Source organism: Ictidomys tridecemlineatus, chromosome 4 (genome assembly GCF_052094955.1).
Source record: "Ictidomys tridecemlineatus isolate mIctTri1 chromosome 4, mIctTri1.hap1, whole genome shotgun sequence".
Classification (NCBI taxonomy): Eukaryota; Metazoa; Chordata; class Mammalia; order Rodentia; family Sciuridae; genus Ictidomys; species Ictidomys tridecemlineatus.
Window position 1 is genome coordinate 52,508,186 of NC_135480.1, and position 20,942 is coordinate 52,529,127.

A 20,942-nucleotide genomic window follows, 5' to 3' on the forward strand; every position below is an offset into this window, starting at 1 on the left:
AAAAAGGAAATGGTATGAGGTGCTGTATGTTCAGATTTTCTTTGCTCTAAAGGAAAATCCTAAATTATGCCAACAGTGTAAAATAGACTTAGCTATGATATCTGCCATGAAGAGAAAAAAATCTTGGACTCACTGAGGCAGATTAAAAAATGACTCTACTGGAAAGTTAGGAGATATGCCAGATTGCCTGGAATAGGATCTAACCAAAGGAGCTAATCCTGTAAGTAAAAGGGAAACTGAGGGACTCCCAGCAGCTGCCAAAGCCATTTTCGCTTTGGGGAACTTCCTCATTCCTTCCCTGCACTGTAAGAATTGCTCCATCTCTGTCTTCTTAAAAAGAAGGAACACTGAATGCAGTAAAGTCAGTCACACTGAGACCCTTGATTTTACACCTATAGTTGCCCCTATGTGAAAACATCTGGTCTACTCATGGGGAAATCTATGGTGCCACTGATAGGAGTCATAATTAAATGGAAGTTCAAAACCTGGAGAGATTTTTTCTTATCTGGTCTGTTTTAAAGGTTATAATAGATTGTTTCTTGGGGATAATCTAGGTTAAATGTGTGTCTAAAAGATGATGTTTCATTGTAACATCTGGTATCTAAATGAGTTTGAAGCATTGCATAATCTTTCAGTTAAAAGTTGGGGTTAGGTAATTGTTTAGTTTGTGATTTCAGATAATTCATGCCAGAGAACTTAAATACTTAGGATAGAAAATTAAAAGAACTCTACTTCCAAGTTGGCAAGTAACTCCCAATCATTCAGTTTTATTTTTTCATCAATTTTGAACAGGGTAGCCTGAAAAGATTTCACTTGGTGTACCAGTACATTAACTTGGGCAAGGGTAGTAAATTGATTTGGTATCTGTTCCCCTCAGTGTATAGGATTTAGAAAAAATTGCTAAATTGAAACATTGGCCTGGCTTATTAAAATGACATTAAATAGCAATAGTCTTAGAAATTTTTAAAGCTTAATTTTAGATATACATGGTAGTGTGTGGTTCTTTTTAAAAATTTTTCAGGCTATTTAATGTTACTTAATACTACTTTAGGAACTTCAGAACAAAGAAAGTGGCTTAATGATCCTGAAAATTTTCTTCTGTGGTAGCTTTTATATTATTAAGATCCTATTTTCAGTTTTGTGTGAGCAAGTTTTTCTAGTGTAGGGAAGATATAAAGGTATGAAATTTTGTAAATTGTATCTTAAACTTGTATCATAATTTTCAACATCCAAACCTGAAAATTGTGACTTATGGTTAAAATGCCTAAGGCATGAGGTTTCTGCTCAGAATTCCAGTTTTCCCAGTTCCTTCCAGACCTCAGCCAGGACTTAAGTTGATATGCAAATAGAAGAAGCCTGGAGCACTCAGTAGGAGACAGATCTGAGGCCCAAGGAAAAAAAGAGAGTAAAAGTATCTTTTCATGGGAACTCAAACTAGATTAAACCAAAGAGTAAATTGTATGGCATTTACTAATTACTGGCCGGTCAATTTTTTCTAGGACTTTTGCCTTTTCTTAGATTCTATATTTTTTTGAGCTCATGATTTTGATCCTACAGACAAGTTAATGTTTTTCTGATAAGTTCTAGTTTTGATCAACTGGAGTTTTTTTTTTTTTTTTTTTTTTAAACATTGCAATGAGATTTCACCTGAGAAAGCTACAAGGCCTTTTACTATTGTGCTGTGTTACACTTGTGTTATGTGTTGTATGTCGGAATGTCTGTATGTGTGTATGTCCATATATCATGCAGTGATATGACAATTGACAGATGAGGAGCACTCATAAAAAATTTTAAAAAATGGATCCAAATATCTTTGATTCACGTGATTCAAATGGCTCAATTTAATTTTTTTTTTAATATTTTAGTTTTCAGTGGACACAACATCTTTATTTTATTTTTACGTGGTGCTGAGGATCGAACCCAGCGCCCTGCGCATGCCAGGCGAGCGCGCTACCTCTTGAGCCACATCCCCAGCCCTCAATTTAAATTTGGTAAACAGATGAAAGGAAAGATGTCTTTAAAATTAAGCTTATAGGGCTGGGAATGTGGCTCAAGCGGTAGCGCGCTCGCCTGGCATGTGTGCGGCCCGGGTTCGATCCTCAGCACCACATACCAACAAAGATGTTGTGTCCGCTGAGAACTAAAAAAAATAAATATTAAAAAAAAATTCTCTCTCTATCTCTCTCTCTCTCCTCTCTCACTCTCTCTTTAAAAAAAATTAAGCTTATAAGTTTTTCTAAGTGTTCAAAAAAGGCCCTAATAAAATGTTAAATCTACTTAAATTCAAACATTTACAAGTAATGTTTCAAAATGTGAACAGAAGGTTAACAGATGAAAAAGAAAAACTAAAAGGTTCTAGGTATGGATTTAATAGAGGGAAAATGTGTTTCTGTAAGAGTCTATATGATTAAGTAATTAAGAGGGTTTAAGTAAGTGATATAAAGAAGTAAGTTTTTGAGCAAGTAATCTTAAAGAAATTAAACAGCTGGTTAAACAAGTGCTGTTTTTAGAGAATTGTGCTGTTATTTCTTTAAAAGCTAAACTTGGTTAATATAAAAACATCAATGTAATTGGTGCTATTAATGTGTTCATATCTTCCAGGTATACAAGTCTGTAAGGTAGAAGCTTTAGAAAGAGCATTATATCAAGCTGTGATCTAAAGTTGTATGGTAATTTTAGGCTTAAAAAAAAGAAAAACATGTTGGAAATTTATTTATATCATTTGTGTTCTATAACTGTATTTATTATCAATAAGTTATGTAAAGTTCCATGTTACTTTTTACACTGAGAAACAATTTAAATGTATTTTTAAGTTAATGAGAGCCTAATCTATGTAAAAGTTTTATTGCAAAACATAAAAGTACTTTGCTACTTTTCTACAAAAGGTTAAAAGCTTTCAGCTTTTCTTTAATTCATGTTTTAGGTGTGATATTATATTGTGTTAGTGTAAGGGTCCGGCGAAGCGTCGGAGAAAGAGACCACCAAGAGACTACTCATGCAATTGGCAGAAGGGGATTTATTGAACCAGCATGCTGGGGCTCCATGCCCACTCAAGAAAGGAGAGCAGCCCAGAGCCCAGAGCAGGGGTTGACCAATGCTTAAGTACACTTTTTTGGGGAGGGCAGAAGCTTTGCATACATCAGGGCAAATCATCATGAGGCACAGGAAAATAAAACAAAAACTCTTAGACATGATTAGTATATTCATTGGCGGGAACAGGCTGGGCAGGAGTGATTGGTCACTTCTAAGCAGGGTACACATTCAAACTGATTGGTTTTGGGCCTTGAATGCCTACATGCTGGACTACACAGGGTCCTAAGTTATTCAACAACCAGAGGACCAGGAGAAATATTTACTGGGCAGTTCAGGTATTGTCCTAACAGCTACAGGAATTTCAGGTTTTAGAGGTAGCAGAGGAATTTAATGATACCTGGTCCTTTACTTTTTAACTCAGGCCTTGCAGCTTAGAAACTTTACAATGCCCGGTCTTTTACACTTTAACTTTTACACTTTAACTTCAATTTCTTTTACTCTTACATTAGCTAATATTCATGTAAACTTGAGCAACACTTTATGTAGGCTTTGTAAAATGATGTCTAAAAAGCAAAGATCAGCTTCAGAACTATAGTATTTAAGGTTTATGAAGAACCCCACCTTACCTGAGATAAGGCTCTGTGTCCCATCTCACTACATGCCTAGAAAGAAGTAGGCCAGATTTCAGTACATTTAAAGTTGTGTCCAAAAGTTGGTTTGACAGATTACTAGGATCTCAAACAGGGGATATACTCCACCAAAATTCAAGATCGCTATTATATGAACTAAATGTTTTTACTCTTGATAATTTTATTTTGTAGTTTTCTTATAAATGATTTAAGATTGCCTGCTAATGTTTTACAGAGGTACTGGTTTAAGAACACACAACCTGTGTTAATTTAAGATAAGGAGTTATCACCTACAGGATAGAGAGATAGACATTAAAGCCCAGTACTCTTAATATAAGGCTGTTGAAATTTATTTGCTGGATGTTTAAGATTAAGTTTTAAAATTAGTTAAATTAAAAGGGCCAAGAAAACCAATATTTGGCTCTTGCCCTCTGAGTCAGTCTGAATCAGGGAATAGGGGACTTCTCCAAAGAGCTTTGCAACTCTGGGACACATAACCTCCCCATCAGGGAGATTAATGAGACCAGTGGAGGACAGAAAGCCAATCAGTGCATTTGCTGTGAAGAGGAGGGTCATCAGAAAAGGGAGACATCCCTGATGCTTCCAAGGGAAGCCACATGGTCAAGCAAGGCCTGGACCCATCCTAGCGCAAATGGCACTAGCAGAACTGAGAAGCTGCTGTGAAGTTCCCCGAGGACTCCCAGGGAAACTCAACTGACTGTTAACAATAGATAGAAACAAAAGTCAGTTTGACTTGCTTCATCTTAAACACTTAGCAAGACAGTCAAAGCCAAAACACAGCTATTCCTGGGCATTTTAAATGATAATAATAGTTAAATGTAACTTCCATAAATAAGTAAACTGGAGGCTACAAAAGAGATTCTCAGACAGGAATGCCTGATAACTATCAAAAGGAACTGCCAGAGTAGTTTTTAGTTTAAGGCCTTTATTTCTAACCAACACAGGTGGGCTTAATATTTGCTAGTATGGTTATCCAGCCCTAAGTAACAGAATTAAAGATTTCTCTATTAGACACAGGTCATACTAATAAAAGGATTTTGCAAGATCAGATGACATTAAATTATTAAACTGTGTCTTAAGGAAAGATATCTGTAACCCTAAAAGTTAAATGTTGTGTTTACCTCCCTGACATTTCTGGCAATGTGACAAATATCCTTAAAGATTTACATGCTCAGATAGAAGCCATGTCCTCAGCAACTTTGTCATGGTGAAAGAGTAAAGTCTCTAAGCTGCAAAGCCTGAATTAAAAAGTGAAAGACCAGATATTGTTAAGTTCCTCTGCTACACCCAGAACCTGAAATTCCTGAGATAGTTAAGACAACGCCCTACTGGCCATTTAGCCTAGGACCCTGTGCAGTTTGTCACGTAAGCATACAGGGCCCGAACCAATCAGTTTGAATGTGTACCCCACTTAGGAGTGACCAATCACCCCCGCCCGACCTGTTCCCGCCAATGAATGTGCTAATCACGTATGAGAGTTGTTGTTCAATTTTCCCGTGCCTCATGCTGATTTGTTCTGATGTATGCAAAGCCCCTGCCCTCCCCAAAAAGTGTACTTAAGCACTGCTTAGCCTCTGCTCTGGGCTCTGGGCTGCTCTGGATTCTTGAGTGAGCCTAGAGCCTCAGCACGCTGAATTGGATCCTCAATAAATCCCCTTCTGCAATTGCATGAGTCAGTCTCTTGGTGGTCTCTTCCTCCAACTTTTCGCCGGACCCTTACAATGGAAACAATATCTTAGCTCCTGGTTCTTGGTATTTCCTGGTGGAAAACATTGTTAGTCTTTGTCTTTGCCATCATACTCATTGGCATATTCCTGTTCTATGGCATTTATTGCTGCATCAATATGGTTCCAGTACTAATGAATTCTTGTTTCTCTTATAGACCACCCATCACTCAAATGGCCCTCCAGCCTATTACTTCTCAATCAGACTTCTACCGTGGACCACTTGATAGACCCGATTTTTAAAGGGGGACTCCAAACTGCTTGCCCCACACCATCCTTTCTCAGCCTGAAGAAGCCAGAAAGATCTTCTTTGCCCCCCTTCCTTACAGCAGTAAGGAGTTTCCAAATTAGAGGGGGGAATGAAGCCAGATTTAAAGTTAGGTAGTCAGTGTAGTTAGGTAAATCGGGTCTAATACCAAGTGAAATCTAAAATGGAGGCCATGCTAAGAATGATTCCAGGAAACGCAGGACAACTCATGGAATGTTAATGAAGTCCTGAAAAGGCCCTAGGCCAACGTCCATCCCAAAGAAGTGTTAATGAAGTCCTTCCTGCTCAGACTACTTCTTTGGCCCACCTGTGTCCCACCCCTCGGGCCTTCCCACCTATATTGCATCACTGAAAGAAATTATAAAATGGAGAGACAACCGCACTTCCACGGATTCCACCTCTTGGGTCCCCTTCTTCCTCCGGGAGAAGTCTTTTCTGCTGTCTTTTAATAAACTTCTAATTTCTATTCTGAAAAAAAAAAAAGAAAATTAGGGCTCTGGGGTGGGGTCATGGCTCAGTGGTAGAGTGCTCACCTAGTGTGTGTGAGGCACTGGGTTCAATTCTCAGCACCACATATAAATAAATTAGTTAAATAAAGGTCCATTGACAACTAAAATAAATAAATAAATAAATAGGGCTATGAAGTGATGTGGTCTGGATATGTGGTGGGCCCCTCATCTGTGGGCAACTGGCTTACTGAGCAATCTCATGTCAGGGACAAGAAGCAAGTAAGAATATTGGTCAGGAGCATGACTCTGGGGTAGAACTACCCAGATTCAAATGAGACAAATCAACTTCTCTGTGACTCTATTCCTTCCTGTGTCCAGTTGTGGTTGTAGACCTACCTCACAGGCTTGTTGTGAAGATGAGAAAGGTTAACATAGGTCCATGGGCTCCACTTCTTCATGTTCCACACACACCACCTACTGAAGATTAAAATATTTTTTGTGGGGGAACACTGAGGAGTGAACTCAGGGGCACTGGACCACTGTTCCACATCCACAGCCCAATTTCGAATTTTGTACTGTATTTAGAGACAGGGTCTCACTGAGTTGCTTAGCACCTAGCTTTTGCTGAGGCTGGCTTTTTGAACTTGAGATCCTCCTGACACAGCCTTCTGAGTCACTGGGATTGCAGGTGTGCAGCACCGAATCCAGCTAAGATAGAAAATATTTGAAAAACAAATAAACAAACAAAAACTGCATTTGTACTGAATACATATAGACTTTTTTTTTCTCTCCTCATTATTCCCTAAATAACACAGTACAACAGCTAAATGACACATAAACCATACTAATAATCTGGAGGTGATGGTAGGATGTGTGTAGGTTATATGTAAACAGTACTGAGGTGGCACCACTCTCCTCCACAGAAAATCTTAATTAAGCTTCTCTAGAGACCTCCACCATAATCGTTCTTAGATTCTCTGTAAAATTATTTTCAGGCATGGGATATTACTGCAGAAACACAGTGTGATAAGAAAAACTAACCCAAGGCTTTCATAGAGGCATTTGCATTTCAGAGTTAAGGGCAACTGGTGAGAAAAAAACAAACAACAAAAAAATATACCTCTTTCCCAGGTACTGATTTTCACAGACAGAAGAGAGAAAATGTCCTTGGGTTATTTTTGTAAAACCTGGCCTGAGCTGAGAACCCAGAGGAGGGGGGAAAAAAAAACAAAAAACCTGTTGTCATGTGAACTTCTGTAGATTGTGAACCTCTGAGCCCCTCCCGCTATATACATGGTACAAAGTTCTAAAAATTCCTGAACTCGGGGTTCAGAGGGATTTATTACAGTGAAAAGCTTTGCCCTCTGAACCTGGTTCCAACCAATAAATAAATAAATCTGCTTCCTGCTAATTCCTTGATGTCTAATCTTGTCAACAGTACATCATTTTATTTGTTTATTCATTCATTCATTCATTCATTCATTCATTCATTTATTTATTTATTTATTTATTTTGCAGTGCTGGGAATGGAACCCAGAACCTCTTGCATCTCTTGCATGCTAGACAAGCTTGCTATATCCTCAACCTCTATGCCATTTTCTTTTGGTCAGGAGATGGTACCAGAGATCAAACTCAGGGACACTCAAGCATTGAGCCACATTTACAGCCTGATTTTGTATTTTATTTAGAGACAGGTCTCACTGAGTTGCTTAACATGTCATTTTTGCTGAGGCTGGCTTTGAACTTGTTATCCTCCTGCCTCAGCCTCCAAAGTTGCTGAGATTGCAAGGGTGCACTAGCATGCCTGGCTCCCTATGCTATTTTATATTATATTCGTGTGAGTGTATGTGTGCGTGTGTGTGTGTGTGTGTGTGTGTGTGTGTGTGTTTTCCCACCTTCTTTTGGTACTAGGGATTGAATCCAGGGGCACTTTACTACTGAGCCACACCCCCAGCCCCCCTTTTTTAAAATTTTTAAATTTTTTTTCCTAGTTGTAAATGGACACAATACCTTTATTTTGTTTACTTATTTTTATGTGGTGCTGAGGATCCAACCCAGTGCCTCACACTTGCGACTACCACAGAGACACAACCCCAGCCCCCCTTTTTTAATTTTTTATTTTAAGACAGGGTCTTGCTAAATTGCTTTAGGGCCTTGTTAAATTGTTGAGGCTGGCTTTAAACATGCAATCCTCCTGCCTCAGCCTCCCAAATTGCTGGTATTACAAACATGGGTCACCACCTGGCTCTATATAAGATTCTTGAAGCCCAGCTGGTGGCTCAGCCCTGTAATTTCAACTACTCAGGAGACTAACGTAGGAATATTACAAGTTCCTGGCCAGCCTTGGTAACTTAGATCCTGTCTCAAAATAAAAATAAAATGGCTGGGGATGTAGTTAGTGGTAGCACGCACTTGGGTTCAATTCCCAGTACTAAAATTAAAACAAACAAACAAACAAACAAAAACAGCTTCTTGGGGATTTGCAGAAATGCAAAATGAGTTGATCCTACAACCAATTCCCTGCAAATACCGAGAAATGACTATATAAAGTTCTTGACCAACTGAACATACAGTAAATACTTATTTATTAAGTGTTTTGTGCTGTTGGTTTTTGCCTGTTTGTTTTTTGGTACTAAAATCCAGGGTGCTAACAGGGCATGGTGACTGTGTGCCTGGTAATCTCAGTGACTTGGGTAGCTGAGGCAGGAGATCACAGCCTGAGTAACTTAGTGAGACCCTGTATGAAAATTAAAAAATTTAAAAAGGGCTGGAAATGTTGCTCAGTGGTAAAGTTCCCTGGCTTTAATCCTTAGTACTAGAAAAAGAAAGAAAGAAAGAAAAAAGGAAAGAAAATCAATTTAGGGCGTTTTACCACTGACATACATTTAAGCCCTTTTTATTTCTTATTTTTAATTTTGAGACAAGGCCTTGCTAAGTTGCTGAGGCTGGTCTCACACTTGTGATCTACCTGCCTATCCTCCCAAACTGCTGGGATTACAGGCATGGGCCTATAATCCAGCTAAGTGTTATTTTTGACTATCAATTATTCTGTGTCAAATCCCTCTTTTTGTTCTTTAGCTACCCAGGGCAGATTCTACTACTTGAATGCTAAAACTCAGTTCCATTTGGTTTAAAACATTAATTTCACAATTGGATCAAAGTGCTGAGCCTCTCCAATACGAGTTAGACTTATAACAGAAGGAAATTGATTAACTTTTTCAATCTTCCTCCTACTCTTGTGCCCTGGAGGGCATGTGGAGGACAGGTCTTGCTCTGGAATACCTTGTCTCCTTCCCTGTTCTCAGAAGATAGCCTAGAAGGAGGTGAGGCATCCGAGAAATTTTCTCTAGCAGCTAGTTGCCTATTGTTGGGGATGCATCCTTGATATCTACTACTCTAGTACAGTTTTGTTCTGTTGCTGCTACTGATCTCTAAATTATTAAAGTGGTATCCTCCAATGAATGAGTGCACACTTTTCATTTTAACCCAGTTGTACCCTTAGCATTAGATTACTGTAGTATAATGCATGCTGGACAGAAGACAGGCATTGACACTTGATTTTTGTTATTGTTCTGAAGAACAGGAACAGTTTACAATCAGAACACTTTTGCTTCTCACAGTGCCTGCTAAATAGTCTCTCCCAGGAAGGATGTGTGACAGAGTTCAGAGTGGCTGACCTAGGTTGGAGAGCAGAAGGCCAGGCAATACTCAGAGTGCTTCTGGATTTTAAGCACTTTAAGAGCACCCCAAAGAATATGTATTGAATATCTACTAAGGCTAATATCTACTTAATGTGATAGTGATTGTTATTCAGTTCAATTTTACAGATGAGGAAAGTGAAGTAAGAGTTAAATCATTTGCCAAGGTTAGAGGTCATAAGAAACCAATCTAGGGTTTGAATTCAGGCTTTCTACATCCAGTGCTCTTTCTGCCTGTCCCAAAAGATGGCAAGGAGGCTTAAACAACCTGCTTATTTTTCTATAAATTCTTTTAAACAATAGATTCCCAGAATCCCCACTCAACATGTATGTCTGATTGTGTCTTATTAATTTGATCTGTATTAAATGATGTGGGAAAATCAACCTTTTTGTTAACTTTTTTGTTTCAGAGAGAATACTACATTAATAAAACTGCAAGACTAATTTTTTTCTTTTTTTTAATTTTTAATTTTTTTTAGTTGAACATGGACACAATACCTTTGTTTTACTTATTTATTTATTTTATGTGGTGCTGAGGATCAAACCCAGTGCCTCACATGTGCAAGGCAAGTGCTCTACCACTGAGCCACAATCTCAGTCCCAAAAGTAATTTTTTAAAATATTTATTTTTTAGTTGTAGTTGGACACAATACCTTTATTTTATTTATTTATTTTTATGTGATGCCGAGGATCGAACCCAGGGCCTCGCATGTACGAGGCGAGTGCTCTACTGCTGAGACACAACCCTGGCCCCACAAGACTAATTTTATAATAAATAAAGAATTAGTTTTATGGCCTTAATTAAATTCTGGGAAAATAAAGTATGCCTTTGCTTGGAAGTGACAGAACCTCATATCAAACCAGCATAAGCCCCAGGTGATCTGTTGGCTCATCTAAACAAACTCTGGAAGGGGCAGGAGTGAAACTGACTTTAGGAATACTGGAACCTGAGACTTGAAGGTCTTTGGAACCCTCTCTGTACCTTTTATATCCAGTTCCCTCTCTTAAGACATTAGGGACTAAAAGAATATAAAAAGAGCTTCTCTGTTTTCCAGGACCATTTTTTTTTCTTAAATCCAGGGGAAGTAATTGGATCAGCTCCTCTTATGCACATGCCTATCTTTGGATCGGGGTTTATATTCAACCAGCTTGCTGATTGTTGAATACTTTTGAGTTCTCACCATTACTTTGAACAAATCACTGTGGTCAAAGGAAGATGTTCCATGATTGGGAGGAGGCAATGGGATAAGTCTGTTAGTATAGAAAGGAAGAAAGGGATACTAAACAGACAAAAAACTATAGTCTTTTAGCATAATATGTAAATAGGTATGTATGTTTACATAATTTCCCAGCTTTTTATTGTGAAAATTTTTAAACCTGCATAAAAATTGCAAGAATGCTACAATAACTACCTGGCACAGTGGTGCATATCTATAATCTCAGTTACTCAGAAGACTAAGGCAGGAGGATCACAAGTTTAGGCCAGCTTGGGCAATGTAGCCAGAGCCTGTCTCAAAATAAAATAAAATAAAATAAAATAAAATAAAAGGCTAAGGATGTCGCTCGGAGGTAGTGCACTAGCCTAGCATTTGCAAAGCCCTGGATTCAATCTCTAGTATCACAAAAATGAATGAATGAACAAACAAATAGGTAAATAGAAGGGTAGAATAACTACTCAAATGCCTTTCATCTAGATTGCCTAACTGCTAACTTTCCCTCATTTACTTTCTCTCTCCCCTCCCTTACACATACACCATCACACCACACACACACACACACACACACACACACACACACACACATACTCCTTGGCTGAACCACTTTAAAATAAGATGCTGATAATGTAATACTTTACCCCTAAAATGCATGTCTTCAGAATAAGGATATTCTCATATATAACCATGATATGATTCCCATACTAAATAAATTTAATATTCATAAAATGCTATCATCTATCATCTATTATACGATCTGTACTAAAATTTCCCCACTTGTCTCAATAATATCTTACAACCATAGAATTTTTTTCTTTGTTAATTTCAATCCAGAATTGAATTGAGAGTTCCATATAGCAAATGGCAAATTGATACCATATTCCTTTTCCCATACTTTTTGTTTTCAATACTGGGGATTGATTTTTGTGGGGGGTGGGGTGGGGATAGGCATTAGGGATTAAACCCAGGGGCACTTTACCACTGAGCTACATCCCAGGCCTTTTTGTTTTTTTAAAAAAATTAGGACAGGGTCTCACTAACTTGCTTTTGGCCTCTCTAAATTGCTGAGGCTGACCTTTAACTTGCAAACCTTTTGCCTCAACCTCCTGAGTTGCTATGATTGCAGGCCTGTACCACCACACCTGGCTGGTACTGGAGATGGAACTCAGGGGGTGCTCTGTCATTCAGCTACATCCCTGGCCTTTTTTATTTTTGTTTTAATAGAGGGTCTTGCAGGCTGGGGATGTGGCTCAGGTGGTAGCGCGCTCGCCTGGCATGAGTGCGGCCCGGGTTCAATCCTCAGCACCACATACCAACAAAGATGTTGTGTCCGGTGAGAACTAAAAAAAAATAAATAAATAAATATTAAAAATTCTCTCTCTCTCCTCTCTCACTCTCTCTTTAAAAAAAAAATAAAATAAAAAAAAAAGACACGGGCTTGCTAAATTGCTGAGGCTGGCCTCAAATTCCGTGATCTGCCTGCCTCAGCCTCCCAAATTGGATTCACAGGCATGTGTCACTGTTCTTGACTGTTACATTTCTTTAGTATGCTTGAATTTAGAAAAATTTCTAGCCTTTTTCCTCTCTCTTCTTTCTTTTCTGTTTTTTTCCTTTTTTTTTTAAAGAGAGAGAGAGAGAGAGAGAGAGAGAGAATTTTTAAAATATTTATTTATTTTTTTAGTTCTCGGCGGACACAACATCTTTGTTGGTATGTGGTGCTGAGGATCGAACCTGGGCCGCACGCATGCCAGGCGATTGAGCTACCGCTTGAGCCACATCCCCAGCCCTGTTTTTTTTTTTTTTTCTTCTCTCTTTCTCTTGTTGGGGTGCTGGGGATTGAAACTGGACCGTTGTTCATGCCAAACACACCCTCTACTACTGAGCTATACCCCAAATCCCTGGTTTTGGTCTTTGGCAAAGAATCATAAACATTTCATTAGAGTCTGAGTCAGTTTGCACAAAGTCCCTTATTTTGCATTTGTTAATTTTTTTTTCATGATTAGATTCAGGCTGTGCATTTTGGGACAGGAATACTAGATTAGGGCTATTGTGTACTCAGTGCAGTGTTTCATAAAATGTCACTCTATCTCATTTTTGGTAATAAGTTTGATCACTTCGTTAAGGTGGTATCTACTAGTTTTCTCCATTATAAAGGAATCTCCTTATTTTAATGAATAAGTAATGTGTGGGGTGATACTTTTATATACATGGCTAATTTTTTAAGGATTTTTTTTAAAAGATGGACATGATATCTTTATTTATTTTTATGTGGTGCTAAGGATAAAACCCTGTGCCTCACTTGTGCAAGGCAAGAACTCTACTGCTGAGCTGTAACCCCCAGCCTCTACATGGCTACTCTTTAAAGTACATTTTCTAAAATGGACAAGGTAGCTCTTAGAATGGCAATGCCAGAGGAGTTGGCTTTTCTAGCAGATCTGGGTGAAGGGAGAGAGGTGCCTATAGCATAAAACTTACAGAGGTGCTCACTCTCTGGTTTGCCCCTAGGCTTCTTGCTCCCTTCATCCTAATCTTAGAAATTACCCCCTCCCCCAAACTGGGCATGGTGCTGCATGCCTCCCAGCAGCTCCAGAGGCTGAGGCAGGAGGATGGCAATTTCAGGATCAGCCTCAGCAATTTAGTGAGGTGCTAAGAAACTTAGGGAGACTCAGTTTCAAAAGTAAAAAGAATAAAAGGTGGGGGTGTGAGTGGGTGTGGATGTGGCTCACTGGTAAAGTGTCCCTGGGTTCAATCCCTGGTACAAAAAAAAAAAAAAGAAAAGAAAAGAAAAGAAAGAAAGGAAGGAAGGAAGGAAGGAAAGAAAGAAAGAAAACAACCCCTTTCCTGGTCCCCACAGTGTGGGCATAGAACCCAAGACCTTGCACATGCTACACAAGCATACTACCACCAACCTATGTCCCCATCCCATGCTGTGGCTCTTTAATCTGGATAATAGAAAATGTTTTTAATTTATTTCCTTAGATCCTTAAATAAATGCTTTGTTTAATGAAATAGTTTTGAAAAGTAAATGGAATATAAATGTGTAGATTTGAAGATCTTTTTTTTTTTTCATGGTAAAGACTGCTTTATTGGTGGCAGTTAGTACAAGTCAATAAATACTGATCCCCAAAGAAGAGCTCTGTTATTTATCAGAGTACTGGTCCATAGAGAGCTGAATTAAACTGAACCAAACGATTGCTGAGATGACTGAAGTCAATCCTGCTTCTTGGGAAATGAAGCTATGGCCAACTGATATATGGCATAAGCTGTTCCATGGTAAGAACCATGGTGGCTCTATACAGCAAGGCATCAGCTACTCCACCCTTTAGATGCACCGGAATTCCATTTTCCTCCTGAAACAGCTTTTGTTTCTCTGGAACTTTATTTTCAAAATGTCTGCATGAAGCAGTGCTGATGGTCCTTTGGGCAATCTGATGAAAACCCAGCAGATTTTACAGCATCTTGCCTCACTTACTGCCCAACAACCGTGACAACTGAACGCCAAGAACGAAAATAACCACGCCAGACTAGATTTGAAGATCTATTGCTTCAATAAAGTTATTAACTATGAAGGAATCCTCCCTAGGTCACTCTTCTATGCTCAGTACATAAATTTATTGATAACTGTTTTCTGAAGTAAAATAGAAAACAACCACTTTGCCTTCTATATTTATGCTTCTAAACAAAGATCCTGCTATAGACTTTCTTTTCTTCTTTTTTTTAATTATAGGTGGATACAATAACTTTATTTACTTATTTATTTATTTTAAAGAGAGAGAGAGAGAATTTTTAATATTTATTTTTTAGTTTTTCGTTTTTCGGCGGACACAAAATCTTTGTTTGTATGTGGTGCTGAGGATCGAACCCGGGCTGCATGCATGCCAGGTGAGCACGCTACCGCTTGAGCCACATCCCCAGCCCCCAATAACTTTATTTTATTTTATGTGGTGCTGAGGATCAAACCCAGTGCCCCACACGTGCCAGGCGAGCTCTCTGCCTCTGAGTTACAGCCCCCAGCCCTAGACTTTCTTATTTGTGGTAAATGGCTTTGAACCATGCTTGAAAGCAATACAAATAGTTTTCATATGATTATGTTTTTGGAAGTCTGTGCAAAATGTGATTTCACTTAGAGTTTGGTGTGACAGCTGCAAATTGCCACATTCCAGCTTAGTGCTTCAATATTGTATTTTCAGTATGACTGAGTCGCTGGCTTCTGGCTTGGCCTTTTCCACAGAGAGGCTGGCACTCAGACAAATCCCCTCAGACACTCTCACAAAGAGATGTTGACAGATCATGGTCTCTCAGAGGTCCTAACTGGGTAGCAGCTCATCCGGGCATGCTGGGCATGAGCATGAGTATCCATGTCTGTTGTCATGCTATTTGGCTAGCAGTCAAGAGTATTAGAGAGCCCTTGGAGATGGGAATTCTACCCTGGGAGTAGCATGACTTGGTAGAAAGGCATTGGGCCAGTTTAATAGGGCAAAAAGTCTCATTCAAAGAAGTCTCAAGTTTTGTAGTGGGCTGGAGAATTAAATTCCTCTTTATTATTATGTTGACCATTGTGTTAGTGCTCAATAGGTAACCGGTAGAGTATTCAGGAAGTTCCTGGGTACTTGAGATGTATAAATGGATGCCTAACCCAAGGAACTTACTCTAACTTGTTTGGAGAAATAGAGTACAGCTGATGACTTTTTTTTTTAAAGCCTACTTCACCACCCCACCCTAACCCCAACACTACTTATAACTCATCCAATGAATTTTTAAAATAGGTTTATCAAATACTTCTTCTATCTATGCCAAGCACTGTACTCTGCTTAAGATGTATAGAAATAAACAAGATAAATTGTTCTTGGCTTGATATTATTATTATACATAAAAATGTTATAATGGTTATCTTCAAGAAGTAGGACTAGAAGGAGATATGGATAGAGATTCTTAATTTTTACTTTTTGAACTTTACTTTTTGGGCAATAATATTTTTAATAATTCCACAAAATCTTTTTGGTAATTTTTCATGTCAGACACTCTTCTGAGGTTTGAGAAGATAGTATTGAATGAAGCAGAGTATGTTCTCTGTCTTCATGGAGCTTATATTCTGATTGGAAAGGAGCAATAAACAAATAGATCCATAAAATATATTATAAAATATAATTTTTGAGGATTGATGACATATCCTGTTTTAAAAAAAATTAAAAATGCAGTTATTATTTTGAAAAGGTTATCATATTCTTGGTTCTGATAATCTGACTCTTGAGAGATCAAGACTTTTTGCTGGCCTGGGCACGTAGCAGCACACAGAGAAATAGTCCAGAGGGCCAAGCCTCAAAGCCTTAAAATTTGGACTCTTCTCTAATCCTCTCTCCACCCAGCACAAATGAAAAGGCAGTCAAAGCTGTCTGCATTCTTTTGGCACACAAGTGATGTCAATCCAGAGAATCTGGCCTGGATGGTTGCCCTTGACTGGAGTCCAGGCCTTTCCCTTTGCAGTATGGGGACAGAACTCACTGCTGTGCCAGTATTTGAAGGTGCCAACACTGCCTACCATGCATCAATAGCCTACTTCTGTGCAATTTCACCAGTTGGTTTCCAGGGATTTGATCCCACTGGCTTCTGGTCTGCCTTGTCTGACAGCTGCTGGAACACAGAAGACTTAAAAACTAGTTCTAAATTCCTAACTTGGGTCACCACATTCTGATCTATTTTTAGGGCAACATCCTCCCTCTCTGACTCCCCGAGAAACCACTTTTCTTTTTTCCTTTCATGTTCAGTGTTCTAGGTCTTTCTATCCCTAGATCGAAAGGATGTTTTCCTCTAGATGAATTATTGTTTTTAACAATTACATTTAGAGCTATGATCTATCTCAAATTAATTTTTTGCTAATGATGTAAGGTAAGGATTGAGATTATTTTTGGATATCCAGTTCTTCAAGCATCATTTGTTGAAAAGAATTTCCCATCCGGGAATATTAAACTGGACTTTTTTTTTTTTTTACAAAGATTGAACAAAATTTTTATTCTTTAGTTAAATACAACTTGGCCAGAATGTATATTATATGTGCAATGTGTTTGATATGGCCAATGTGTAGTTAAAATGTTTTGTATTTGAGATATGGGTACAGTGGGTACATATCTATTTTTTCTTATAGTGTCTTTATTTTCATTTAGCCTTAAAATCAGGGCAATGCTGGACTCAAAATTAGGTGAAAGTACTCCCTCCTCTTTTACTTTCTGTGATAGTTCGTAGTTAAAAAAATAAATAAATACAGGGGCTGGGGATGTGGCTCAAGCGGTAGCGCGCTTACCTAGCATGCGTGCGGCCTGGGTTCAATCCTCAGCACCACATACAAAGATGTTGTGTCCGCCGAAAACTAAAAAATAAATATTAAAAAAAAATACACACACATACACACACAAATACACATATATATTTGGTGGTAGGAATTGAAACCAGGGCCTCTAACATACTAAGCACATCCTTTAAGACCAAATTATAACCCTGTAAATGAAATCAGAGAATTCACCAGTGAAGCCATTTGGGTCATGCAACTTTTTTGTGGAAAGGCATTTTAAAATAAGATACAATTTCTTCAATAGGCACAGGTTTACATAGAATCTTTATCCTTTGTTAGTTTTAGTACTTTTGTCTTTTAAGGAATGCATCTTTTATTTTTATTGAGATTTAAAACATTCACAATATTAAAATGTAAAATAATTCAGTTGGTTTTTCAGTATATTAACAAAATTGTGCTACCATCACCACTATCCAATTCAAGATTATTTTCATCACCCCCAAAATGAATCTCTGTAACCATTAATCATTTTCCATTCACCCCATCATTCAACCTCTGGCAATGGGTAACTAACATTCTTGCAGCTTTCTTATTCTAGACAACTCATCTTGATGGAATTGTAATTTGTCAACGTTTGATTCTAACTTCCTTCACTTAGTATGCTGTTTTTGAGGTTCATCCTTGTTGTAGCATCTATCGATATTTATTCATGTTTATGGCTGAATAATATTCCATTATGTAAACATACCACATTTTTTATCCATTCATCAGTTCATGGACAACTTGGTTGTTTTCACTTTTTTGCTATTATGAATAATGCTGATGATCAGTGTGTAAATATTTGTATAGAAATATGTTTTTATTTCTCTTGGGTTTATGCATGGAAATCAAACTACCTCCAGGCAAGAGCCTTGGGCCATATGGTAATCCTAGAGTTAATCTCTTGAGAAACTACCACAGTTTTTAAAAGCAGATACACCATTTTATTTTATTTTATGTTTTTTAAAAATGCTCCCCGAGACTGCTTTTTTTTTTTTTTTTTTTTTTTTTTTAAAGAGAGAGGAGAGGGGGAGGGAGAGATTATTTATTTATTTTAGTTCTCGGCAGACACAACATCTTTGTTGGTATGTGGTGCTGAGGATTGAACCTGGGCCGCATGCATGCCAGGCAAGCGCGCTACCGCTTGGGCCACATCCCCAGCCCCAGATACACCATTTTAAAAGCAGCTACACCACCAGCAGCCAGGTATGTTGATGCAAGCCTGTAATCCCAGTGACTCAGGAGGCTGAGGCAGGAGGATCACAAGTTCAAAGCCAGCCTTAGCAACTTAGTGAGACTCTCTTGAGACCTTGTCTCAAAAATTAATTTAATTAATTAATAAACAGCAGAGGTTAAGTGCCATTGGGTTCAATCCCCAGTAATTAAAACAACAAAAAAAATCTTACCAGCAAATGTGAGTTTACAATTTCACTGTCTCTTTGTCAGAATATGTTTTGTCCATTTTTTCAATTTCAACTATCCCAGAGGGTATGAAATGACATCTAATTTTTTAAAAACTTTATTTATTTATTTATTTTTATGTGGTGCTGAGGGGAATCCAGTGCCTCACATGTGCCAGGCAAATGCTCTATTACTCAGCTACAACCCCAGCCCTCTCATTTGTTGTTTTGTAAGCAGAAAAGGGATTTGTTTAGTCAAGGATATGTCACTCACAAACTGGAAGAACTGGAGAAACCCAGACTTGAAATTAAGCTCCCAAGTTTAGCCCCCTGAAATGCTACAGAGCAGTGGTTGAATGCCAAATGTCAGCAGCTCACTCTGCTGCGCACCAACATTACTCAACCTGGCTACTGCTGATATGTTGGGGAGCTCTGTTGCCACCACGGCCATGAAAATGGACCTTCTACAGCGTCACCATAGGCCTGGCCTCTGGGTCATGTGCCTACAAGAAAGCCTAGAAATTTGAAGTTGGAGGTCTAAAATACCTGGGGTGGGATAACTTATACAGGAGATGGAAGTTCTTTATTTCAAAGTTGAAGCCCAAAATGTTACATTTCAAGAATCTGACAGCAGTTCATGTTGCATGGGAAAGATAACTTGAGGCAGGGGGATGCCACTGTGGTCCTCCAGGCAAGAGCCTTGGGCATTAGGAGGAAATAGGAGGGGCAGGGAGCAGTCTTGGGAGGTGACATGGAGTAGAATCCTAGGACTCATTCATGGCAGTTTTGGAGGCTGAGATCAGGGTGCTAGCATGCGAGGGTTCTGGTGAGGGCCTGCCGGTTTCTGTTCTCGCGACTAAAAGGCTCAGGGGTCACTCCAGGTAAACTGGGCTAATTGGGCTGCACGAAATAACCACACAAGAGACACAAATACCTTTTTCTTTCGGGTCGCTGTGATGGCTCCTCTGACATTAAAGGTCTGCAGGAAAAGAGAGAGAGTACACACTGACCCCTTTTATTGAGGAGAAGCTATTCAAATGAGGCAAGGGATCAGGTTTCAGGGGGCTGAATCTATCTTCATGATGTTCACTGTCAGCAGGTTGACTGACATCTAGGTAGGCCATACCCAAGGGCACAGTAAGAAAGGGGGACACACACAAAGCATTTCCATGGACCATTCTATCCTAAACAGGGCAAGGGGTTATATTACAAAGGAACAGGTGAGCATAGCTCTACCCATGGGGCTGTAGCAATACATGCCCTCCCTGGAAGAAAGACAGTCACTGGAACCCTAGAAGAGCCAGGCAGTCTAGCAGCACAGGTGCCACATCGCCTAGCAGGGGAGTTAACTCAGTCACATTCGAGGTTGGTCTCCCACAAGGGCCCTCTTTTAGATTTGCAGATGGCCACTTTCTTGCTGAGTCCTCACATGTTGGAAATCAGAGAGAGCTTTTTTCTTTTTGTGGGGCGGGTTCTGGGGATTGAACTCAGGCAGGGCCTCACACATGCTAGACAAGCACTTTACTATTGAGCCATATCCCCAGCCCCCTTAAATTTTTCTTTTCTTTTTTGCTTTTCTTTCTTTCTTTTCTTTTGCAATGTTATGCTGGAGAGGAAACCTAGGGCCTTGTTCATGCTCTGCAAGTGCTCTAGATCACTTATTTGGTTCTGATTTATATTTCCCTTATTACAATGATGTTGAGAATTTGTCATGTGCTTAATTTTATTTGTGCTTTTTCCTTGAATAGCTATCCAAATCCTTTTCCTCTTGTAAAATCAGGGTATGTTTCTTTTCATTGTTGAATTATAAGTTTTTAAAAATCTATTCTGTATTTTCTTATTAAATGGTTTGCAAGTATTTTCTCTCATTCTGTAAATTATCTTTTCATTCTCTTGACAGTGTCATTTGAAGTTCAAAAGTTTAATTTTGAAGAAGTCCAATTTTTTTTTCTTTTTTCTTTTTTTGGGGGGGAAGGGGGCTTATTGCCTGAGCTTATGTTGTCACATCCAAGAAATCATTGCTAAATCCAATTTTTAAAAAAAATATCTTGGAGCTGGGGTTGTGGCTCAGTGGTATAGCACTTGCCTAGCACATGTGAGGCACTGGTTCGATCCTCAGCACCATATAAAAAACAAACAAATAAAACAAATGTATTGTGTCCATCTGTAACTGAAAATATT

General features: G+C 38.7%; 1 pseudogene; it reads right to left on the reverse strand.

Moving 5' to 3' along the window:
• Positions 1–14,091: 14,091 nt before the first annotated feature.
• Positions 14,092–14,494, reverse strand: LOC101974941 (cytochrome c oxidase subunit 7A2, mitochondrial pseudogene; annotated as a pseudogene).
• Positions 14,495–20,942: the final 6,448 nt, after the last annotated feature.